Source organism: Odocoileus virginianus, unplaced genomic scaffold (genome assembly GCF_023699985.2).
Source record: "Odocoileus virginianus isolate 20LAN1187 ecotype Illinois unplaced genomic scaffold, Ovbor_1.2 Unplaced_Contig_6, whole genome shotgun sequence".
NCBI lineage: Eukaryota > Metazoa > Chordata > Mammalia > Artiodactyla > Cervidae > Odocoileus > Odocoileus virginianus.
In genome coordinates this window covers 2,013,318-2,034,457 of record NW_027224323.1, presented here as the reverse complement: position 1 = coordinate 2,034,457, position 21,140 = coordinate 2,013,318, and the positions used below count along the sequence as shown (strand labels likewise).

At 51.3% G+C, this 21,140-nt stretch overlaps 2 long non-coding RNA genes across 2 annotated transcripts; both read left to right on the top strand.

The window, feature by feature from the left end:
- The first annotated feature begins 1,198 nt into the window (after positions 1 to 1,198).
- On the top strand, positions 1,199 to 6,794 carry LOC139033880 (uncharacterized). The gene is made up of 3 exons (XR_011486371.1): positions 1,199 to 1,469; positions 6,222 to 6,333; positions 6,702 to 6,794. It is a non-coding gene; the product is annotated as an uncharacterized lncRNA (long non-coding RNA).
- Positions 6,795 to 15,875: 9,081 nt separating this feature from the next.
- On the top strand, positions 15,876 to 20,161 carry LOC139033866 (uncharacterized). Its single transcript, XR_011486355.1, has 2 exons — positions 15,876 to 17,846; positions 18,014 to 20,161. It is a non-coding gene; the product is annotated as an uncharacterized lncRNA (long non-coding RNA).
- The last annotated feature ends 979 nt before the right edge of the window (positions 20,162 to 21,140 follow it).

Sequence of the window (21,140 nt, the reverse complement as noted above, 5' to 3'; positions counted from 1 at the left end):
GGTTCAGTCCCTGGGTCAGAAGATCCCCTGGAGAAGGGCATGGCAACCCACTCCAGTACTCTTGCCTGGAGAATCCCACGAACAGAGAAGCCTGGCAGGCTGCAGTCTATGGGGTCGCAAAGAGTCAGGCCTGACTGACCAGCTAACACGTTCACTTTTTCACCCTCTGGGTGGGGGCGTTGAAAGATGCTGAAATGACTAGCTGAGGAGTTTACATGCAAAGTTAAGAAAAAGAAAATTTTTTTTACTGTTATTGAACTATAGTTGATTTACAATATCATGTTCGTTTACAATATCATGTTCTGCTGTAGAGAAAAATGATGCAATTATACGTCTATACGGTTTTTCACATTCCTTCCCATGATGGTTGACCACAGGGTGCTGAATATAGTTTCCTTTCCTCTGCAGTAGGACCTTGTTTATGCATGCTAAATTGATTAGTTTGAGCTTCTACTAGTGAAGAACCTGCCTGCCAGTGCTGGAGATGTAAGAGATGTGGGTTCACTCCCTGGGTCAGGAAGATCCCCTGGAGAAGGGACTGGCAACCCACTCCAGTATTCTTGCCTGGAGAATTCCATGGACACAGGAGCCTGGCAGGCTACAGTCCTTGGGGTCGCAAAGAGTCGGACACAATTGAACTGACTTAGCACGCGGGCATATACTAATTTGCATGTGCAAACTCCAGATCCTCACTACATTCCTCCAAAGGTTCCTGACAAGCAAAGTGATGAGTGGACATCATTTAAGCGACAGGCACGTCCCCTGGGTGGGTTCTCACTGGAGCTGGCGGCAGCATTTGTAAAGTCAGGGGCAAGGACACCCCCGGGGGCTTGGGGCAGGCGGCTGAGACCAGGAAGGGTCCCTCCCCCACCCCGAGATCCAGGGCTCCCAGAGACCAGCAGAATCAAGCACCCAAATCTTTCCTTCCTGGTCGTCTGCCTTCACGTGTCTGAGCAAAAAGCACTTGGCCGTGGTCCAACCAGAGATGCTGTGGATACCCTGGCAAGCCGCTCCGTGTCTACGTGGGCTTGTGGAACAAGTGTGTGTGTCTGTGTCTTTCTAAACAGGCTGCAGGTCTTCGGGGTGGCAGAGGGGGGCGGGTGTAATCCTAGAGCAAGCTGGAAGCCATCCAGCATTTCATAATACAAGACAGAGCATCCTTCTTGGGAGTTTTTGGACGCTGTCTTTCTCTGGCTTCACTCAACTGCCTGAATGATTTCAACACTCACTGCCTCCCCCTCGTCACCCCTTTGAACGCCCGAACGTGCATTCTTATCACAGGGAGCTTGCCCGAACATGTCCCCTCTCGCCCCGACCACGTCTGTCTCCTGTGGATGATGATGGATCTGGGGGGCCCGTCTCCTGGAGCTGCGTGTGAAGTCACCAGTGTTCAACAGCCTTGAAGCTTGGTCAGGGGCCCCGTTCCTGGATTCCAGAATTCTGGCTCAGGAAAGCCGATCTGAAAAACGGTCAGTTTGCGGTCTGGGTCTGTGGCTGCGGGTTGTGTGAGTTTTTCAGCGTGTTTGTGTCTTCGGGTGATGTTGAAGTTCGCGTCGGTATCCGCCTTGATATCCTCCTCTCTGATTATAGGTTGAGCCTACACGTTGGTCTGTGCAAAAACAGAATTGCTCATTTGGGGGGGCCAAAAAAAAGATAAAGCAAATGGTAAAAACCAAGAAGAACCAGTGAACTAAAACAGGAAGTTTCCATAGTAGCGAGATGTCACCTTAGGACCGGGCTGGCATTTCGTCTTTTCAGCACGTGGTTTCTGGCTTTGCTCTCTCAGCTTTCTTATCTTTGGGGCTGTTCAGTCGCTCAGCCATGTCTGACCCTTTCGACCCCATGGACTGCAGCACGCCGGGCTTCTCTGTCCTTCACTATCTCCCGGAGTTTGCTCAGATTCATGTCCATCGAGTCGGTGATGCCATCCAACCGTCTCATCCTCTGTCGTCACCCTTCTCCTCCTACCCTCAATTTTTCCCAGCATCAGGATCTTTTCCAGTGAGGCAGTTCTTCAAATCAGGTGGCCAAAGTTTTAGAGCTTCAGCTTCAGTCCTTCCCGTGAATATTCAGGGTTGATTTTCTCTAGGATTGCCTGGTTCTTATCTTTAGGGTGTGCCTTTTTCTAATTTATCCAGATCCTTTCAAAGTTTCCTGTGGATAAGCGCAGTGGAAAATAGCTAAGGTTTCCTTGTGGATGATCCTAATAAATTTAAACTAATATTTTACTTGTACTTAATTTCTGGGCTTGCCTGGTGGCTCAGCCGGTCAAGTATCTGCCTGCAATGTGGAGACCTGGGTGGGGAAGATCCCCTGGAGGAGGGCATGGCAACCCACTCCAGTATTCTTGCTTGGAGAATCCCCATGGACAGAGGAGCCTGACAGGCTACAGTCCACGGGGTCACAAAATTCAGACACGACTGGGCGACTAAGCACACGGCAGACTGCATTTCTGTCTGTGAACAGAAGCACTGATATTAACAGGCTTGCCTGTAACAGTCAGAAGCTGTGGTCTGCCTGCCTCTTAGAAGGGGGTCGCTTTACAAGGAAACATTGCTGACATTCCTGGGATAACTTCTTTGTTCCAAAAGACAGGCGCGCGTTCACCTCAGCGCTTTAGAAAGCTGATCATCACGCAATAAAGTAACAAACACGGCTTTCAGGAGGAGTTGAAACTTTTGCACTTTTAAAAACCTTTGTGGCAAGAACTATCAGTGGGTGACAAGACTACAGAAACGGCAGGAAAAGGAACATTGTATTTTTGAATGGTTCGGTTTATAAGTCTCTACTAAAAAAATAAATAAAAGTTGATCAGGTGGATGAAAAATGTCACCTATTCCGTGCATCAGGGGGCTGTTGATGAAATGTGGACTCTTTGTTAAGTGCCTTGCAGACCTGAGGCTTCCCATTAATGTTTGAAACCCTCCTCAGCGAGGAGATGCTGAGAACCGCGTTCAATCTGTATTTATGCCCTTTGTGTAGAGGCGGAAGTCCTTGCTCCCTGCATGGTGGGGCTTGATAAAAATTGATGGTCTCGGTACTTCCCTGCCCATCCAGGGGTGAAGACTTTGTTTCCCGATGCAGGGCATGCGGGTTCGATCCCTGGTCTGGGAGGTGGAAACAGACCCTCCACCCCCATCCCAGGGTAAAGCAGTTGGAGAGGCACGGCCTGTGGATATTAACTCCAAGAGGAGGCCAGCAGAACAACTAAGGCAGGAGGCTGGGCCCCGGCCAGGTGACTTATTTCTCCTTCCCTTAAGTCAGGAGACTCCCCTCTGACCACATGTCCGCAGAAAAGTCTTCTTGGAGGTCAGTGGGGAGCGATGAAAAATTAATGCCAGGCTACCCACAGCCCTCTTTGGTAAAATCAGCTTGGCTAAGAGATGGTCTGAGCAGACCCAGGGGGGTCCTGGTGGGGGTGGTTTAGTTGCTCAGTCGTGTCTGACTCTCTGCGACCCCGTGGACTGGAGCCCACCAGGCTCCTCTGTCCATGGGACTCTCCAGGCCACGCTTCTGGGGTGGGTGGCCATGCCCTCCTCCAGGGGATCTTCCCCACCCAGGGATGCCACATCTCCTTCATCTCTTGCACTGCAGATGGATTCTTCGCCAGTGCACTACCAGTGGCGTGTGCATGTTAATCCCCAACTCTTAATGTATACCTCCTCCACTTTGCCACTTTCCACGTCTGGGGGTCTATTTCCGATATTTCGTTGTTTAATTGACCTCTGACTTTGTGGGACGTCCGCCTCCCAGGGTGTGGCTCAGGCTGGCTTTTGACAGCCTGGCTAGATTTCCTTCGGGGACAGCAGTGGTCCTGGGAGGATGGTTGTGTCAGATTATGAATCTTACAGGAAATCAGTCCTGAATGTTCACTGGAAGGATGGATACTGAAGCTGAAACTCCAATCCTTTGGCCGCCTGATGGGAAGGGCTGACTCCTTGGAAGAGACCCCGATGCTGGGAAAGATTGAGGGCGGGAGGAGAAGGGGACGACAGAGGAGGAGACGGTTGGATGGCCTCACCGACTCCATGTATGTGAGTTTGAGCAAACTCCGGGAGTTGGTGATGGACAGGGAGGCCTGGCGTGCTGCAGTCCATGGGGTCGCCAAGAGTCGGACACGACCTGGGACCGAACCACAGTAATGACACGGTCTTATGGCACCACCTAATGGTCACTCGCGGTATTGCGCTTCTCTCCTGGTCCGTTTCCACCCACACTCGCCCAAAGCCTGGTCCAGCCCCTGGTGCGCGTGATGACCTGGCCCTGGGATGCTGGGCACCCGCCGTCCTGGGAGCCCTGGGAGACTGCGGTGCAGTATGTGCCCATTCCTTTGGGGGTTTTCAGATTGCTCGTCTTGCTATTGTTTAGTAGCTTAGTCGTGTGACTGAGACTTTGTGACCCCATGGACTGTAGCCCGCCAGGCTCCGCTGTCCATGGGATTCTCCAGGCAAGGAATGCTGGAGTGGGTAGCTGCTCCCTTCTCCAGGGGGTCTTCCAGGACCCAGGGATCGAACCTGCATCTTTCACATCTCCTGCACTCAGAAGCGTGGTCTTCACCACTAGCACCACCTGGGAAGGCCCCCAGGGGCCATGTCCCAACACACGTCTGGAGAGACTGGCCCCTGGGTCTCCGTGGTTCCCGGTCTTGGCACAGATTTCCAGCATCCCATGCACATCACCAGGGATGCTGGCAGCGGGTGGAGGGGACAGGGGGAGGGTGACACTCAGACCGCCCACTTTTCAAGTCGTCCGAAAGCAGAGCGTGACCCGCATTCTGGAGAGCCTCCTGGGTGTGTGGGTACCATGGTGATTGGCGGGGTTACACGTCCCAGGGTGGCCGAGTCCAAGAGTGGGATTTAAGGGCACTGAAGCTGAGCGAAACGGGGGCTGATATACAGCAGCTTGGCGGCTCCTCGGAAGATTCAGCTAGGCTTACCGTGTGGCCAAGCAACGCCTCTCCTAGCTGGAGACACAGAGGAGCCATGAAAACGTGTCCACGTGAAGATGTGTGCACTGGTATGCATGGTGTTCATAGCAGCAGTGAGGGCAACCGCCATAAATGTGGAGACAGTCCAAGTGTCCATGGAGGGTGGATGGATGGTGGATGGATGATGGGTGGGTGGATGATGGATGGATAGGTGGTGGATGAGTGGGTGGGTGGATGATGGATGGGTGGATGAATGGATGATGGATGATGGATGGGATGATGGATGTTGGATGGATGATGGATGGATAGGTGGATGGATGAGTGGGTGGGTGAATGATGGATGGGTGGATGGATGGATGATGGATAGATGGATGGATGGGTGATGGATGGATGGATGGGTGGATGGATACATGGATGATGAGTGGATGGATGATGGATGGATGTTGGATGGGTGGATGGATGATGGATGGATGGATGGATGGATGGATGGATGAATGGATAGATGAATGGATGGGTGGGGGAATGGATGGATGGGTGGATGGATGGATGATGTGTGGATGGATGATGGATGTTGATGGATGATGGATGTTGGATGGATGATGGATGGATAGGTGGATGGATGAGTGGGTGGGTGAATGATGGATGGGTGGATGGATGGATGATGGATAGATGAATGGATGGGTGATGGATGGATGGATGGGTGGATGGATGTGTGGATGGGTGGATGGATGGATGGATGGGTGGATGGATGGATGATGGGTGGATGGGTGATGGATGATGGATGGATGGGTGGATGGATGGATGGATGGGTGGATGGATGGATGATGGTGGATGGATGATGTGTGGATGGATGATGGATAGATGGATGGATGGGTGGGGGATGGATGGATGGGTGGATGGATGGATGGCTGATGAATGGATGGATGATGGATGATGGATGGATGTTGGATGGATGGATACATGGATGGATGATGGATGAGTGGATGGATGATGGATGGATGATGGATGGATGGATGAATGGATAGATGAATAATGGTTGATGGATGGATGATGGTGGATGGGTGGATAGATGGATGGAAGAGTTTGTGGATGGACAGATGGATGGGTGAATGGACAGGTTTGCAAACAGCGGATACTCACGACTTAGCGCCTGAACAACAGCAACAGTGGCAGGAAGTGAGCGCATTGTGAGAAGAATGTGGTGGCGCTTTGTCAACAGGACCACTTTAGTCCTACACCGTGGCCTTTGCCTACCTCCAACTGCAGGGTGAAGAGTCTCTTTCTTTATTTCTAGGGTCCCGGGGAGGGAAATGGCGCCCCTATCAAAACCCAGAATGCCTTCAACCATGCTGGTTGTTGCCTGGATCCATCTAGGATCGCTGAGGACCTAGCGCGTGTTTTCTAGAGTAAGCTCTCCCCACTCCCAAAACGCAGGCTTCCCTGGTGGCTCAGTGATAACGATCTGCCTGCCAATGCAGGAGACCTGGGTTTGATCCCTGGGTGGGGAAGATCCCCTGGAGAAGGAAAATGGCAACCCACTCCAGTGTTCTTGCCTGGAGAATCCCATGGACAGAGGAGCCTGGCGGGCTACAGTCCATGGGGTTGCAAAGAGTCAGACACAACTGAGCGACTAACACTTTTCTAAGATGCTTCCAAGAGGTGGGCTCCGTAGAGCCGCGTAAATCAGCGACGGAGTGCCCAGAGGAGGTTGGCGGAATCTCAGAACGTCCATGTTCGTGTGCTGTTAAATGTGTACATATTCATTTCCCTGCAGCAGGTGTTAGTTGCGGCCCATGGGAACTGCATCCCAGACCAGAGCTGGAGCCCAGGCGCCCTGCGTTCAGAGCTCGGAGTCTTAGCCCTTGGACCAGCAGGCGAGTCCTCATTCTCTGGATGTGTGGACAAGAGCAGCCTTCCTCCCCCGGTTTAGTGTTTAGCTTTTTGACAATTTTTATTTCTCCCCCAGGAAGGTGAATCTCTCCATGACCAGGGCTTTAAATATTTTCATCAGTCAGTGCTCCACACAAGCAGGAGAATCCGAAGGAAAAGTAAAAGGAAGCGTGAGTCTCTAATTTGCCCGTGTTCCTGCTAATTGCGTTCCCGGGGGAGGCAGACAAAGATCTCTTTTCTATTAAACATATAAAGAACCTCTTGACTTCTCATCAAGAGTCGGACATGACTGAGCAACTGAACTGAACTGACTTCTCATTAGCCCCTTGAAAATATCGCGGTGATTTCTCTGATGTTAAAAATGCAAACTTGGAAGACATACGGATGGTCGGGGAGCAGAGAGAGACAGAGGAGAGAGGAGGCTTAGCTTACCTGCGGCCCGGATGGCTGGCTATTGATCGCTTTTTATTTTTTAATTCTTCACATTATACTTTTAACTGAATGCCAAGACTCAGATTCAGCGGTGGCTTCAGGGGCACGGAAGTGTTTCATAAAGTTTTCTCTCACCGCTGAAGTATGCAATTGAAACAGGGCACCTCTCTACCAAGGGATAGCTGAAAACCCAAAGAGAGCTTCCCTGTTCCGTTAATGTAGAATTAAATTTTGACACGGACGCTTCAAGCGTGTGGAGAGCTGGGTAAAAGACCGCACACTCATTTAAGGGCTTTAAAAGTGCTCTTCTAAGAAAAATATTGTAGAACATCACTTATATGTGGAATCTGGGCTAACCTGATGGCATACAGAGAATCCCCTTGCAATGCAGGAGATGTGGGATCAATCCCTGGGTGGGGAAGATCCCCTGGAAGAGGGCATGGCCACCCACTCCAGTGTTCCTGCCTGGAGAATCCCATGGACAGAGGAGCCTGGTGGGCTACAGTCCACGGGGTCGCAGAGAGTCAGACATGCATGAGCGACTTCCGCTTTCACTTCCCCTTTATGTGTGGAATCTAAAAATAAATGATACAAATGAATTTACTTGCAAAACACAAAGAGACCCACAGACTTAGAGAAGGAAATTCGGGTTACTGGGGGGAACGGATAGTCAGGGAGTCTGGGATGGACATGGACACACAGTCTGCAGTGATTGAATTGTCAGGTCGCTCCCAGCGAAACCCGAACGCCCTGGGCGGGGCACCCGGGGAGTCTTCTGCTTTCGTAAAGACCAAATAAGACACACGCACATCTGGGAAGGAGCAAGGCGTGTCTGCAAGACGCAGCTGAGCGCTCCGCCCCAGTTCCATTCATCTCGCAAACTTGAGAGTGATTTTGAGGACTCACCCTGGTCGTGGTCTCTCCCAGCTCTGCCTGCGTGATCTGGGGATCTGAAAAAAGGGAAACAAAACCAAACACCAAAGCCAGAGGTCTCCTCCTGCCCTGAGATGCTGGTGTGTCGGGGGGTCTTGGACAAGCCTTACTGTTGGCCAGAATCTTCACTTTCTCTGCCCACCAAAGCCAAGTGAACAATACAGAGACAGGGGTTGGAGGAAAGAGAAAGGTGGCTTTTATTCTCAACTGGTGGAGAGGGGAACCCAGCCAGTAAACTCAGGCCTCAAGGACTGTTTCCTGCCCGTTGATGGGGATTCTTGTTAAATCACTTTCGTGTCTTGATTCTTTGTGACCCCATGAATCGCAGCACGCCAGGCCTCCCTGTCCATCACCAACTCCCAGAGCTTACTCAAACTCATGTCCATTGAGTCGGTGATGCCATCCAGCCATCTCATCCTCTGTCGTCCCCTTCTCCTCCCGTCTTCAATCTTTCCCAGCATCAGGGTCTTTTCCAAGGAGTCAGCTCTTCGCATCAGGTGGCCAAAGGATTGGAGCTTCAGCATCAGTCCTTCCAGTGAGTGTTCAGGACTGATTTCCTTTAGGACAGATGAGGAGTCTAGGGGCTTACACAAGATGAGGGCTTGCAGTCTGCGGTCCGTGATGAGGAACAAAGGTGATACGATCTTCATTTCTTCCTCTTGCATTCTTGCCAGTTCACTCATAAGCTAGCGTCAGTAACCCAGTAATTGACTCTGGCAGTCCGCTGACCCTGCCGCCTCCTTTCTGATGTGTAGCTACCCAGGGAAGGGTGTTTTCAGGGTAAACAGCAGATACAGGAAGGATTTAGCGCAGAGTCAAACTATATGTGAGGTGTAGAGTCAGAGGGCATAAACGGAAACTTAGTTACAAACGTGCAGAGTCAGGAGCAGTTAAGTAACAAGAACAGCAAAGAAAAAACCCAAAAACCCAAAACTAGAAATGTCCAGGCCTGCTCACTCTTCTCTTTAATTTCTCTTCTTAGGAAGTGGAAGAAAAAAAAAACAAAGCTCATTCCTTTTTTTTTTTTTCTCCCCTCCCTTTCACCGCAACAGCCTCTCCATCGCAAGCTCGGGGCTGGGACGTGTGAAACTTGGAAATGAAACTCTCGACTATGCTCGGCGGCCTCACAGGACTGCCTGCGTGGTCAGCCGGGTCCGACTCTTGTGACCCCGTGGACCGTAGCGCGCCAGGCTCCTCTGTCCGTGGGATTCTCCAGGCAAGAACACTGGAGTGGGTGGCCATGCCCTCCTCCAGGGGAATCTTCCCGACCCAGGGATCGAACCCCAGTCTCCTGCCTCCGCAGGCGGATTCTTTATGGTCTGAGACACCAGGGAAATTAATGAATGCTTGTTCAGTTCAGTTCAGTTCAGATCAGTCACTCAGTCATGTCCGACTCTTTGCGGACCCATGAACCACAGAACACCCGGCCTCCCTGTCCATCACCAACTCCTGGAGCTTGCTGATATTCAGTCCACTGAGTCGGTGATGCCATCCAACCATCTCATCCCCTGTCATCCCCTTCTCCTCCTGCCTTCAATCTTTCCCAGCATCAGGGTCTTTTCAAATGAGTCAGGTCTTTGCATCAGATGGCCAAAGGATTGGAATGAATGCTTGTAAGCTACTCCTAAGTGCAGAAGGAGCCTTCCCCACCTTTCATGGCTGGGATCGCCGATGCTATGGTGGATTGGGTAGACAGAATACTGCATCTTTTGCTAAACTCCTGAAGCTGAAGCTCCAATACTTCACCCACCTGGTGTGAAGAACTGACTCATTGGAAAAGACGCTGTTGCTGGTAAAGATTGAAGGCGGGAGAAAGGGATGACTGAGGATGAGATGGTCAGATGGCATCACCGACTCCATGGACGTGAGTTTGGGTAAACTCCAGGCGTTGGTGATGGACAAGGAGGCCTGGCGTGCTGCGGTTCATGGGGTTGCAAAGAGTCGGATACAACTGAACTGAACTGAAGAGACATTTCTAAGTATGAGGTGAGGAAGGATCAGCAGGTACATGCATGACTTTATCTTACAATCTGTAAACAGTACATTGGAATGCGTGAGTCCAACACCCCTTTCCGAAGAAAAACCTGAGAGAGAAGTAGCAATAAAGTCATGATTGCGAGTCATCAATCAGATGAAATAATTCAGTTGAAGCATATCTCTTTCCAAGACATGGGGACTGGGCAGGTGGTCAGGAAGGAAATACGAAGTGCTTTTAGCTTTGTGTGAGAAATGGTGTTCACTTCCATGTTGCTGAACGTAGCTGGGTTTCTGCTGGTCTCTGAATTCTCGCCAGGTAATTCGTGTGGACACTTGCTTGATGTGGCAGCTCATCGCAGGCGGCGGGGTTTGGAGGGAAGCCTCCCTGGGGTTCCTGTGATGAGGCGGACGATGACTTGGACGGATGGCTTCCCCCTGCTGGCTCCTTCTCTGGGGAGCCTCTTCTCGGAACGAAGGAGCCAGCACATCTGAGGCTGGGTGTGGCCAGCGGGGCTCTGGCTGCAGAGAAAGCCGGCCTTTGTCGTGGTGAGGGCGCCTGGAGTCTGAGTCTGGAGGTGAGGGCGCCCGGAGTCTGAGCCTGGAGGTGAGGGCGCCCGGAGTCTGAGTGTGGACGGACAGACGGAAGCAGGGCTCTGTGACCCTGGGTGTGTGTCTCTGCGTGTGTGTGCGCGCCCGTGCACGCACGCTTAGCCCTGGGGCTTGCAGGAAGCGGGGAGGAGGTGGACAGGGAACCAGCTGATGTTTGGGGGCAGTTCCCTCCCCCCCTCAAAAAAAAAGTATTTAGTTCAGGTTGAAAACTGGAGCTTGGAGTCTAAAGTAAACTCAAGTGTTATTTCCTCAGTCGTGTCCGACTCCCTGCGACCCCATGGACTGCAGCACGCCAGGCCTCCCTGTCCATCACCAGCTCCCGGAGCTTGCTCAAACTCATGTCCATCGAGTCAGTGATGCCATCCAACCATCTCATCCTCTGTCGTCCCCTTCTCCTCCCGCCTTCAATCTTTCCCAGCATCAAGGTGTTTTCCAATGAGCCAGCTCTTCCCATCAGGGCCTATTTTATAATGCAGGGAACTCTGCTTAATACTCTGTGATAACCTTATGGTCACCAGGGGGAAGGATGGGGGAAGGGATAGTTAGGGAGTTTGGGATGGACATGGACACAGTGCTGTATTTAAAATGGGATCTCAAATTTCATCTTTTGGAAATTCTGCTTGAGTGATAGTTTCCACTTATCCTTAACATGTTCATAAAAAAGAAAAAAGCAAATTTAGCCATTATAAAAAAACAAACCCACCAAGGAGTCAGGGGATTATGTGGATCCTTGAATGGAAATAGTTCCTGTTGGGATGTGATTTTACTCACAAAGACGTTCATTTGGTTGATCCTCAGAAAGATTAGTTAGCTTTTTTTTTTTTTTGGTAACAGATTCTGGGGTATTTGTTGTATCGACTCAGTAGCTTTATTCCTATTTTATTCCTAGTTTTTTTTAAGGACTTTGCATAGTGTTCTCCCAGAAGCCTGTTTCTAAGAGGTGTCCACTTCGGGACAATTGCATGGCTTCCTTAAAAGCAAAAGTAAAAATGCAGGGACTGACAGCTTTCAATATCACCTTTAGGATCGCCATCTGGCACCTGGGATGCTGTTCACGGTCGGGCGTGAGGTTGGGTGGACCTGGCTCTTGACCTCCTGGGTAAGGTCTGCCTTTGGCCAAGAGGAATCCAACTTCTTTTAATTGTCCAGTGATTTCGTGTGCTTTTCTTCCTGCCCACACGAGTGGGGTCACACACCCGTATACGTAGGAAGGTTTCTGCCCAAGGGGCGGGGGAGAACCCTTCTGGCTGTTGAAAACACTCCGGTCCTTTGCATGCTGACTAATAACTCTGGACGAAACCTGAGACCCGCTGCCTCTTGGGACGGGGAAGGCCATCCTCTGCTCTGGGACTCTGTGCCTGGCCTGCCTGTTGAGTCAGGATGCAGGTCGTTCCCACCTGTGTGTGTGTGAAAGTCGCCCGGTCGTGTCCGACTCTCTGCAACCCCGTAGACTGCATAGTCCATGGGATTGCCCAGGCCAGAATCCTGGAGTGGGTAGCCTTTCCCTCCTCCGGGGGGATCTTCCCCACCCAGGGATTGAACCCAGGTCTCCCGCTTTGCAGGTGGATTCTTTACCAGCTGAGCCCCCACGGAAGTTCCCAGGCAGACAGTCCCAAACCTGCCCCGGAGGTGGTTTGTACTTGTCCCTTTAGAACGTCTTAGTTGGGAAGCAGCGTGACCTCTGACGGTCGGGGCTCTAGGCTGCTGCGTTCCCAGCCCAGAAGAGACGCCAGGGGATGGTGACCGACATCTCACAGTGACATGAGAGCAGAAGACTGCATTCGTGTAAAATCAGGATGTCAGCCCAGCCCAGGAGCGACCCAGCACCGTTGAGAGCAGGTGGATTCTTGAAGGAAGGCAGGTTGACAGGCGGGCCGTGGAGACGGAGTGACCAGCTTTTATTAGGGCTCTTGGGGAACGGCTGGGGTGGTCCTAGGAGTGACAGACCCGCCTGCCACGCAGGAGACCTGGGCTCCATCCCTGGGTCGGGAGGGCCCCCTGGAGAAGGGAGTGGCAACCCACTCCCGTGTCCTTGCCCGGAGGATCCCCGCGGACAGAGGAGCCTGGAGAGGGCTACAGTCCACGGGGTCGCAGAGAGTCAGACGCGACTGAGCAGGTGAGCGCGTATTTTCTCTCCACTTGAGAAAAGGAGACGTGGTCTCTCGGCGGCTTTTTATTTGTTGCCGGCGTTGAACTTGACTTCCCCAAGTGGCTTGGCGTGGCGTCGCCCTTTGAAAACAGATCTCTGGCGTGTCCAGACTCTGCTCTGATCTGCCGTGCCTGGGCTTGCAGAACGGTGTGTGCCCTGGGTGATGGCTGTGCGCTCTGGCTCCTGCCGGGCCAGCCTCAGGCCTGTGGCGTTTGGGCACACACCGCTGTTTGTTTTTCCTCATAGATGTGTGGATCCCATGGGCTTGCCCAGAACACGGTTTGCGTGCATCGTGCAAAAATGAAGGGTGGGTGCTTACCCTAGTCCGGGGTCACAGACTAGGGGGACTTTTTTGTTTAATGTGCTGCAGCATCTTTTAAAAAAAGTTATTCATTTGTGTATTTATCTGACTGCACCAGGTCTTAGTTCTGGCATGCGAGCTCCTAGTCATGTGGCATCTGGTTCCTGCTATTCTTTAGTTGTTAATGAGTGTCTGACTCTTTGCGACCCCGTGGACTGTAGCACGCCAGGCCTCCCCTGTCCATCACCAACTCCCGGAGTTTGCTCAAACTCATGTCCACTGAGTCGGTGATGCCATCCAACCATCTCATCCTCTGTCGTCCCCTTCTCCTCCCGCCTTCAATCTTTCCCAGCATCAGGGTCTTTTTGAAGGAGTCAGCTCTTTGCATCAGGTGGTCAAAGGATTGTAGCATCAGCTTCAGCATCAGTCCTTCCAATGAATATTCAGGACTGATTTCCTCTAGGATGGACCGGTTGGATCTCCTTGCTGTCCAAGAGACTCTCAAGAGTCTTCTCCAACACCACAGTTCAAAAGCATCAATTCTTCGGCGCTCAGCTTTCTTTATGGTCCAACTCTCACATCCATACATGACCACTGGAAAAACCATAGCTTTGACTAGACAGACCTTTGTTGGCAAAGTAATGTCTCTGCTTTTTAATATGTTGTCTAGGTTGGTCATAACTTTTCTTCCAAGGAACAAGCGTCTTTTAATTTCATGGCTGCAGTCACCATCCACAGTGGTTTCTGGCCCCAAGAGAATAAACTCAGCCACTGTTTACATTGTTTCCCCATCTATTTGCCATGAAGTGGTGGGACCAGATGCCGTGATCTTAGTTTTTTGAATGTTGCGCTTTAAGCCAGCTTTTTCACTCTTAGTTCCCTGACCGGGGATCAAACCTGCGTGTGAGAAGGCGACGTCTCAACCGCTGAAACCCCAGGGAAGTTCTTTTTCTCTCCTCCTTAACAGGAAAAGGCCAGCAACCTCACTGTGATCGGTACGTTGACAACTGTCTGAGGCATCAAGATAGCAGAAGGCTTGAGATCCCAGAACAGACGAAGAATTCAGGGAATTCATACCAAGTCCTTCAGTCGTGTCCAACTCTGTGAGATTCCACGGACTGTAGCCCACCAGGCTCCTCTCTCCATGGGATTTTCCAGGCAAAAATACTGAAGTGGGTTGCCATTTCCTCCTCCAGAGGATCTTCCCAACCCAGGGACCGAACCCAGGTCTCCTGCATTGCAGGGAGATTCTTTACCATCTGATCCACCAGGGAAATCCAAGGAAGGACAAGCTATCCAGCAAGATAGCTATCTCGCTCCAGCCGAGACACTCTATGCAAATCTCTTGATGACAGTAGGATCTTATCTAAGCAACCTGCGTGCAGGCAGACGTTGAGGCCCAAGAAGATGACCGCAAGGGACACCTCTGCCTTCCTTCAAGGCCTTTTACTGTATTGGTATACTCTTCCTGGTTGTAATGAGCAGACTGCTTTCAAGATGGAGAAAAGACTTTTCCACCTTGATGCCTGCAGAAAGGCCGTTAGTAAGGTGACCCCAATAGAGGCAGCTTAAGAGACACAGGCTGGGACCTTCCCGTGTGTCCAGTGGAGAAGACACTGCCTGCCACAACCCAGCGGGGCTTTCCCTGGTGGCTCAGATGGAAAAGAACCTGCTCGCAATGCGGGAGACCTGGGTTCGATCCCTGGGTCGGGAAGATCCCCTGGAGGAGGGCATGGCAACCCCCTCCAATATGCCTGCCTGGAGCATCCCATGGACACAGGAGCCTGTCGGGCTATCTGGTGGGGCTGCAAAGAGTCGGAGACGACTGAGCAAGTGGTTGCATGGCATTGCCACAACCCTGAGGGGTGCAATGGGACGGGAGGTGGGAGGGAGGGTCAAGACGGAGAGGCAAGTGTATGCCTGCGGCCCACTCGTCTGGAGGGACGGCGGGAACCAACACAGTGTGATAAAGGAGCTATCCCCTCGTTAAAAACAAATGCATTTATTAAAGAGAAAACAATATGAGAAAGGAAGTACCCTCTGATTCAAAATAAACACATTTATTGGAAAAAAAATGATAAAGGAACTATCCTCTGATTAAGCAATGTAATAAAGGAACGATCCTCTGATTAAAAATAAACAGATTTATTTAAAAAAATATGATAAAGGAACTATCCTTTGATTAAAAATAAGGAGATTTGTTTTTAAAAAAGCAATATAATAAAGGAGCGATCCTCTGATTAAAAATAAATAGATTTATTAAAAAAATATGATAAAGGAGCTATCCTCTGATTCACAATGAACAGATTTGTTTTTTAAAAAGCAATATGATAAAGGAATGATCCTCTGATTAAAAATAAACAGATTTGTTTTTAAAAAGCAATATGATAAAGGAAGTAGCCTCTGACTCAAAATAAACAGATTTATAAAAACAAATATTGTAAAGGAACCATCCTCTGATTACAAATAAACAATTTTATTTTTTTAAAGGAACTATCCTCTGATTAAAAATAAATAGATTTATATTTAAAAAAATATGGCAAAGGAACTATCCGCGGAGTGGGTCGCCAGGAGATGAGAACAGGAACGTGGCACCTGGGGACACTCCAGGGCCGTTTTCGGGACCAGGGACCGCCCACGAGCTCACTCTGCTCGAGGGGCCCCACCCAAGACCTCACTTCCTCTTCTTCTCGGCCCCGAGCCGGTCACAACACACAGCGTCACACACATCATCCTCTGTGGGCTTCCCTGGCGGCTCAGCTGGTAAAGAATCCGCCTGCAATGCAGGAGACCTGGGTTCCATCTCTGGGTCGGGAAGACCCCCTGGAGGAGGGCATGGCCACCCACTCCAGTGTTCTTGCCGGAGAATCCCGTGGACAGAGGACCGTGGCGGGCTACAGCCCGTGGGGCCGCAGAGAGTCGGACACGACCGATCGACTAACACACACGCATCCTCTTTGAGCCGTGAATCCTGCTTCCTCTTCAGTGGTCAACGCAGACCATCACTTCCCCTCTGGGGAACGCCTCGGATGGCCACCTCAGCCACTGCCGGAGCCCCCAGGAGACATACAGAGCCCCCGACACCTCAACAGCCCTGAGCGTGAGCACAGCAGTCTCTCCTGCGGGGTGACCTTCCCCAGATCCTTCAACGGTCCCAGTCCTACCTCCCTTCCCTTCATCAACCAGCAGCTCGTGGGGTCCCCCTCCTCTGTGTCCCGTCGGCGCCCACCAGGACAGCCTGAGTCTCCCTGGGAGCCCCTTCCTGCCCGCCGCCCCGCTCTGCCTCTTTGGGGGACACCGAAAAGTTCCAGAATGGGAGCTCCCCACCCCCACACAAATTAAAAGGTCCTTGGAAGAATCGGAGGTGGAACTGTTGGCCGATCAGTCATCTCTGACTCTTTGCGATGCCGTGGACTGCAGCCCACCAGGCTCCTCTGTCCGTGGGATTCTCCAGGCAAGAATATAGGAGTGGGTTGCCCATTTCCTTCTCCAGGGGATCTTCCCGACCCAGGGATCGAACCCAGGTCTCCCGCACTGCAGGCGGCTTCTTAACCAGCTCAGGCACAAGGGAAGCCAAACCACCACGCAAATGCCCCACCCTGGTCATCGCCGATTACATTCTCTTCTTCCTGCCAGTGAGTCAGCCCTGCCAGCTGCAGCCAGTTCCTGAGACACAGACCCTCATCTTGCTGACAAGGCGCTGTCTCCTGAGTGGGGTTCCCCCACCCCCCCAACTCCGCCAGGCTCAGCCCACCGCATGACATTTTTGCACGACTCACTCAAATTCCTGGGCGTTTACATTCCTGTCTGCAAACACACACTTGTACATTTGCTCCCCCGCCCACCCAGCCACCGGGCACACGACTTCTCACCCTTTGATTGCCGGACTGGGGTGGGTGGGGGGAGAGCTGGTTGTCTACGCTGCCCACGGGGTGCCCACAGACATGCCCTAACTGTTCCTGAAAGAGGGGTCAAAGGGTTTGGTGTTTCCTAGAAGCCGGGCATTCGGAGCCACGCCTGCTGAGGGTGCCTGCTGGCTGGCAGGGCAGCTGAACGGGCCACCGATGCCAGGAGGCTCTGGGAGAGCTGGGAAGCGGAGTGGCTGGGATGGCATCACCCTGGCCCGGGAAACTGCATTTTCATGCCCCAGCTCTGGAGCATCTCAGCTCTTTTTTCTCCATCATCCAGTGGGCACAGGAGTGTGTTTGCCTCTAGCCGGTTCCCAGGGTATCACCCCAGCACGAGCTAAGAGAGACAGTCCACGGGCCAAGGGACCCAGTTTTTCAGACAAGCATGTGTATTGTTTTTTCCCCCAGGGTGCCTGTTAACCTGGAGACACAAGCCACAGAACACAGCATTATGGAGTTTGCTTGTAGATGGGCCAGCAGTTATAATCACAGATTGTTTGCTCCTTGGGAGGAAAGCTATGACCGAGCTAGAGAGCGGATTCAAAAGCAGAGACGTCACTTTGCCGACCAAGGTCTGCAGACTCAGAGAGATGGTTTTTGCAGTAGTCACGTATGGATGTGAGAGTTGGACTATAAAGAAAGCTGAGAGCCGAAGAAGTGATGCTTTTGAACTGTGGTGTTGGAGGAGACCCTTGAGAGTCCCTATTTTTAATCTCCAAGGTGTGTGGCGTGTTTTTTATTTTCCAAAATATCCGTGTCAATGACAGGTAGCTTTCGCATCTGCTCCCCGATCTAATCAGTTTGAGTGCCATCCCCTCACTTACAAAACCTGCCGCAGTGCAGGAAATCTTAACTCATCTTCAACACTTTGTTCTTTGCGGTTACAGGAAAGCCAGATTTAGGGCCGCAGGAAGTCTCCATGGAGAAGGCGAAAACAAAACAGCAGAAGCCAGAGGAGTCAGCAGGCAGTCTCGGCGCTGAGCCACACGGAGACCGGGTGTCCGCCAGGGTGGGGGCGGTGGGGAGGCCGCTGGGCGTTCTTTTCTTTTCTTTTTTTTGCCTGTCTTGTTTCTCTGCTTCTTTGGTAAGCTCTGTTTTGCTTTCCACTTGGTTCTGAAGGAAACAAACAAAGCCCCGCTCTATAACCTTCTTTTATCCCGACCCGAAGAGAAGGGCGTTCCTCTTAGAGCAATAAAAATGTTATTTTCACGCCAGGATCGGAGTGAGGAAACGACCAGTTTCCCCTGAGACACATTGACTTAATTTATGGTTTAAAACTTAAAAAAAAAAATTTTATAGTAAACTGGAGTGTAGCTGATTAACCAGGCTCTTAGTTTATGCAGTGCAGCAAAGTGACTGACTTATACGTACACGTGAGTCTGTTTGTTTGTTTTTTAGATTCTTTTACCAAGTCGCTTATTACAGATCGTTGGCTAGACGTCCCTCTGATGCACAGTAGGTCCTTGTGTGCGGGCCACGTCGCTTCAGCCGTGTCTGACTCTCTGCGACCCCGTGGACTGCAGCCCGCCAGGCTTCTCTGTCCGTGGGATTCTCCAGGCAAGAACGCCGGAGTGGGCTGCCGTGCCCTCCTCCGGGGGGTCTTCCTGACTCAGGGATCGAACCCGAGTCTCTTAAGTCTCAGTTGACAGGCAGGTTCTTCATCACTAGCACCTCCTGGGACGCCCACAGTACGTCCTTATCGATTAGTTTATATATATATCTATATAGCGAAGGACGGGCTTCCCTGATGGCTAAGCTGGTAAAGAATCTGCCTGCGATGCGGGAGACCGGGAAAGGGAGACAGGGGCTGTGTGGGGTCGGACCCCACCCCCCACCACCCCAGAAGCAGACACTGAGGCTTGGTCTCCAGGGAGGACTCCCTGTGGGGTTAGGATCGGCCGGCGGGGAACTTCTGGGCGATGAGTCACTCCTGGGGGGGTCACCAGACATGCCCACGGCCGCCGAGGCGGCAGCAGGTCGCAGGGCGTCCAGGCCTGTCCAGCTGACTGCCCGGAAGGACACAGCGTTCCAGCAGCGCCAGGCCCTGGGAGCGGCCGCCAGTGTCTCCTAAGCGGAGCACCCAGACACGGGGACGAGGGAGCTGGAAAATGCGGAAGGGAGCCCAGCAGAGCTGCAGGACCCAAGCGGGTGGTCGGCCGGGTCCTGCAAGACAGTGCCCCTGACTGCTGATCTCAGCCCAAGTCCCCGTGGACGCCGGAGCTTCCGACTGAGCAGTCACTGCATTCGACTCTCCCTAAGACCCCTCCTAGCTGTTCAGTTCAGTCGCTCGGTCGTGTCCGACTCTTTGGGACCCCATGGACTATACAGTCCGTGGAATTCTCCAGGGAGGAATACTGCCGTGGATTGCCATGACCTTCTCCGCCTTTGCCTTCACCGGGAATAAATTAAATCTCAAAGCCCCCCAGCCCCATCCCCTCCAAGTCCTCAACTTGGCTGGTGGTGGTGGTGTTTTTTTTCTTTTTTCTCCCTCGGGGGAATCACAGCCTGATCACAGCCGACAGCCTAGTTCCAGAGAACGAAGGACTCGTGATTTTGACGTGACTGGTGACACCAAATATCTTCCAGATGCTGAACGACCCGTTTTTGTTTTTGTTTTTTAAATCTAACTCATCCCTTGCAAAATGAAAAAGTGTACAGTGTCATTTTTGTTTCCGTGGGGTTTGCTTTCTTAAGTCATCACTTGGTTGCAACCCTTGAAAGATGTGTGGGAGGCCCCTGACGGTTCTCAGGCCAGGGGGTGTTGAGTTGGGAAAGGGAATTTTGGGGCAAATAAGAAGGGCCGCGGGAGCCATCTCCATGTGTGACTATGAAGGAAAGCATCCCAGCCGGCTGTCTGCTGCAAACGTTGACAGAGCAGGTTCGCTTTGTCCTAGGAAATAAGGAACCTATTTTATGTTCTTTGTGTTTCTCATTTTTAATGTTTCTCTTCTATTCATGCTGTTGTGTTCTGTTTTATTTAATTCTATTCTGTTGTTCTATTAATGCTGTATTTAATTCTATTTTATTTAATTCTATTCTATTCTGTTGTTCTTTGGTCACTACGTGTGTCTGACTCTTTGCGACACCATGGACTGTAGCCCACCAGGCTCCTCTGTCCGTGGGATTCTCCAGGCAAGAATACTGGAGTGGGTGGTCATTTCCTTCTCCAGGGGATCTTCCAGACCCAGGGATCGAACTCATGTCCCCTGCATTGGCAGGGCCATTCTCGACCACTGTGTCACCTGCACAGCGTGATATTTAAAAATTTTTTTCTATTCTATTAATATTTAATTTATTTAATTCTATTTTATTTTCTTTCTATTCATCTTTGCATTCTATTGTACTTTATCATTTTTATTTCACTATTATTTACTTTTATTTATTTTATCCCTACGTATTTTATTTTGACTGACTATCCAAGAATAATTTAAACATCAAAAGAAAGCCGTGTGGACATGATTTTATGTGGTCGGGGGCTAATAACAGTCATCCACCCATCAATCCTCCCATCCACCCACCCATCTATCCATCTATCCATCCATCCATCTATCCATCCATCCATCCATCCATCCATCCACCCATCCATCCATCCATCCATCCATCTGTACATCAATCAATACACCCATCCACCCACCCACCCATCAATCCTCCCATCCACCCACCCACCCATCCATCTATCCACCCACCCATCCATCCATCCATCCATCATCCATCCATCCATCCATCATATCCATTCCCCATCTACCCACCCACCCATCCATCTATCCATTCATCCATCTATCTATCAATACACCCATCCACCCACCCACCCATCCATCCATCAATCCATCTATCCATCCATCATCCATCCATCCATCTATCCATCCATCCATCCATCCATCAGTCCATCCATCCACTCACCCACCCATCCATCCATCCATCCATCCATCTGTACATCAATCAATCCACCCATCTACCCACCCACCCATCCATCTACCCACCCACCCATCCATCTATCCATTCATCCATCTATCC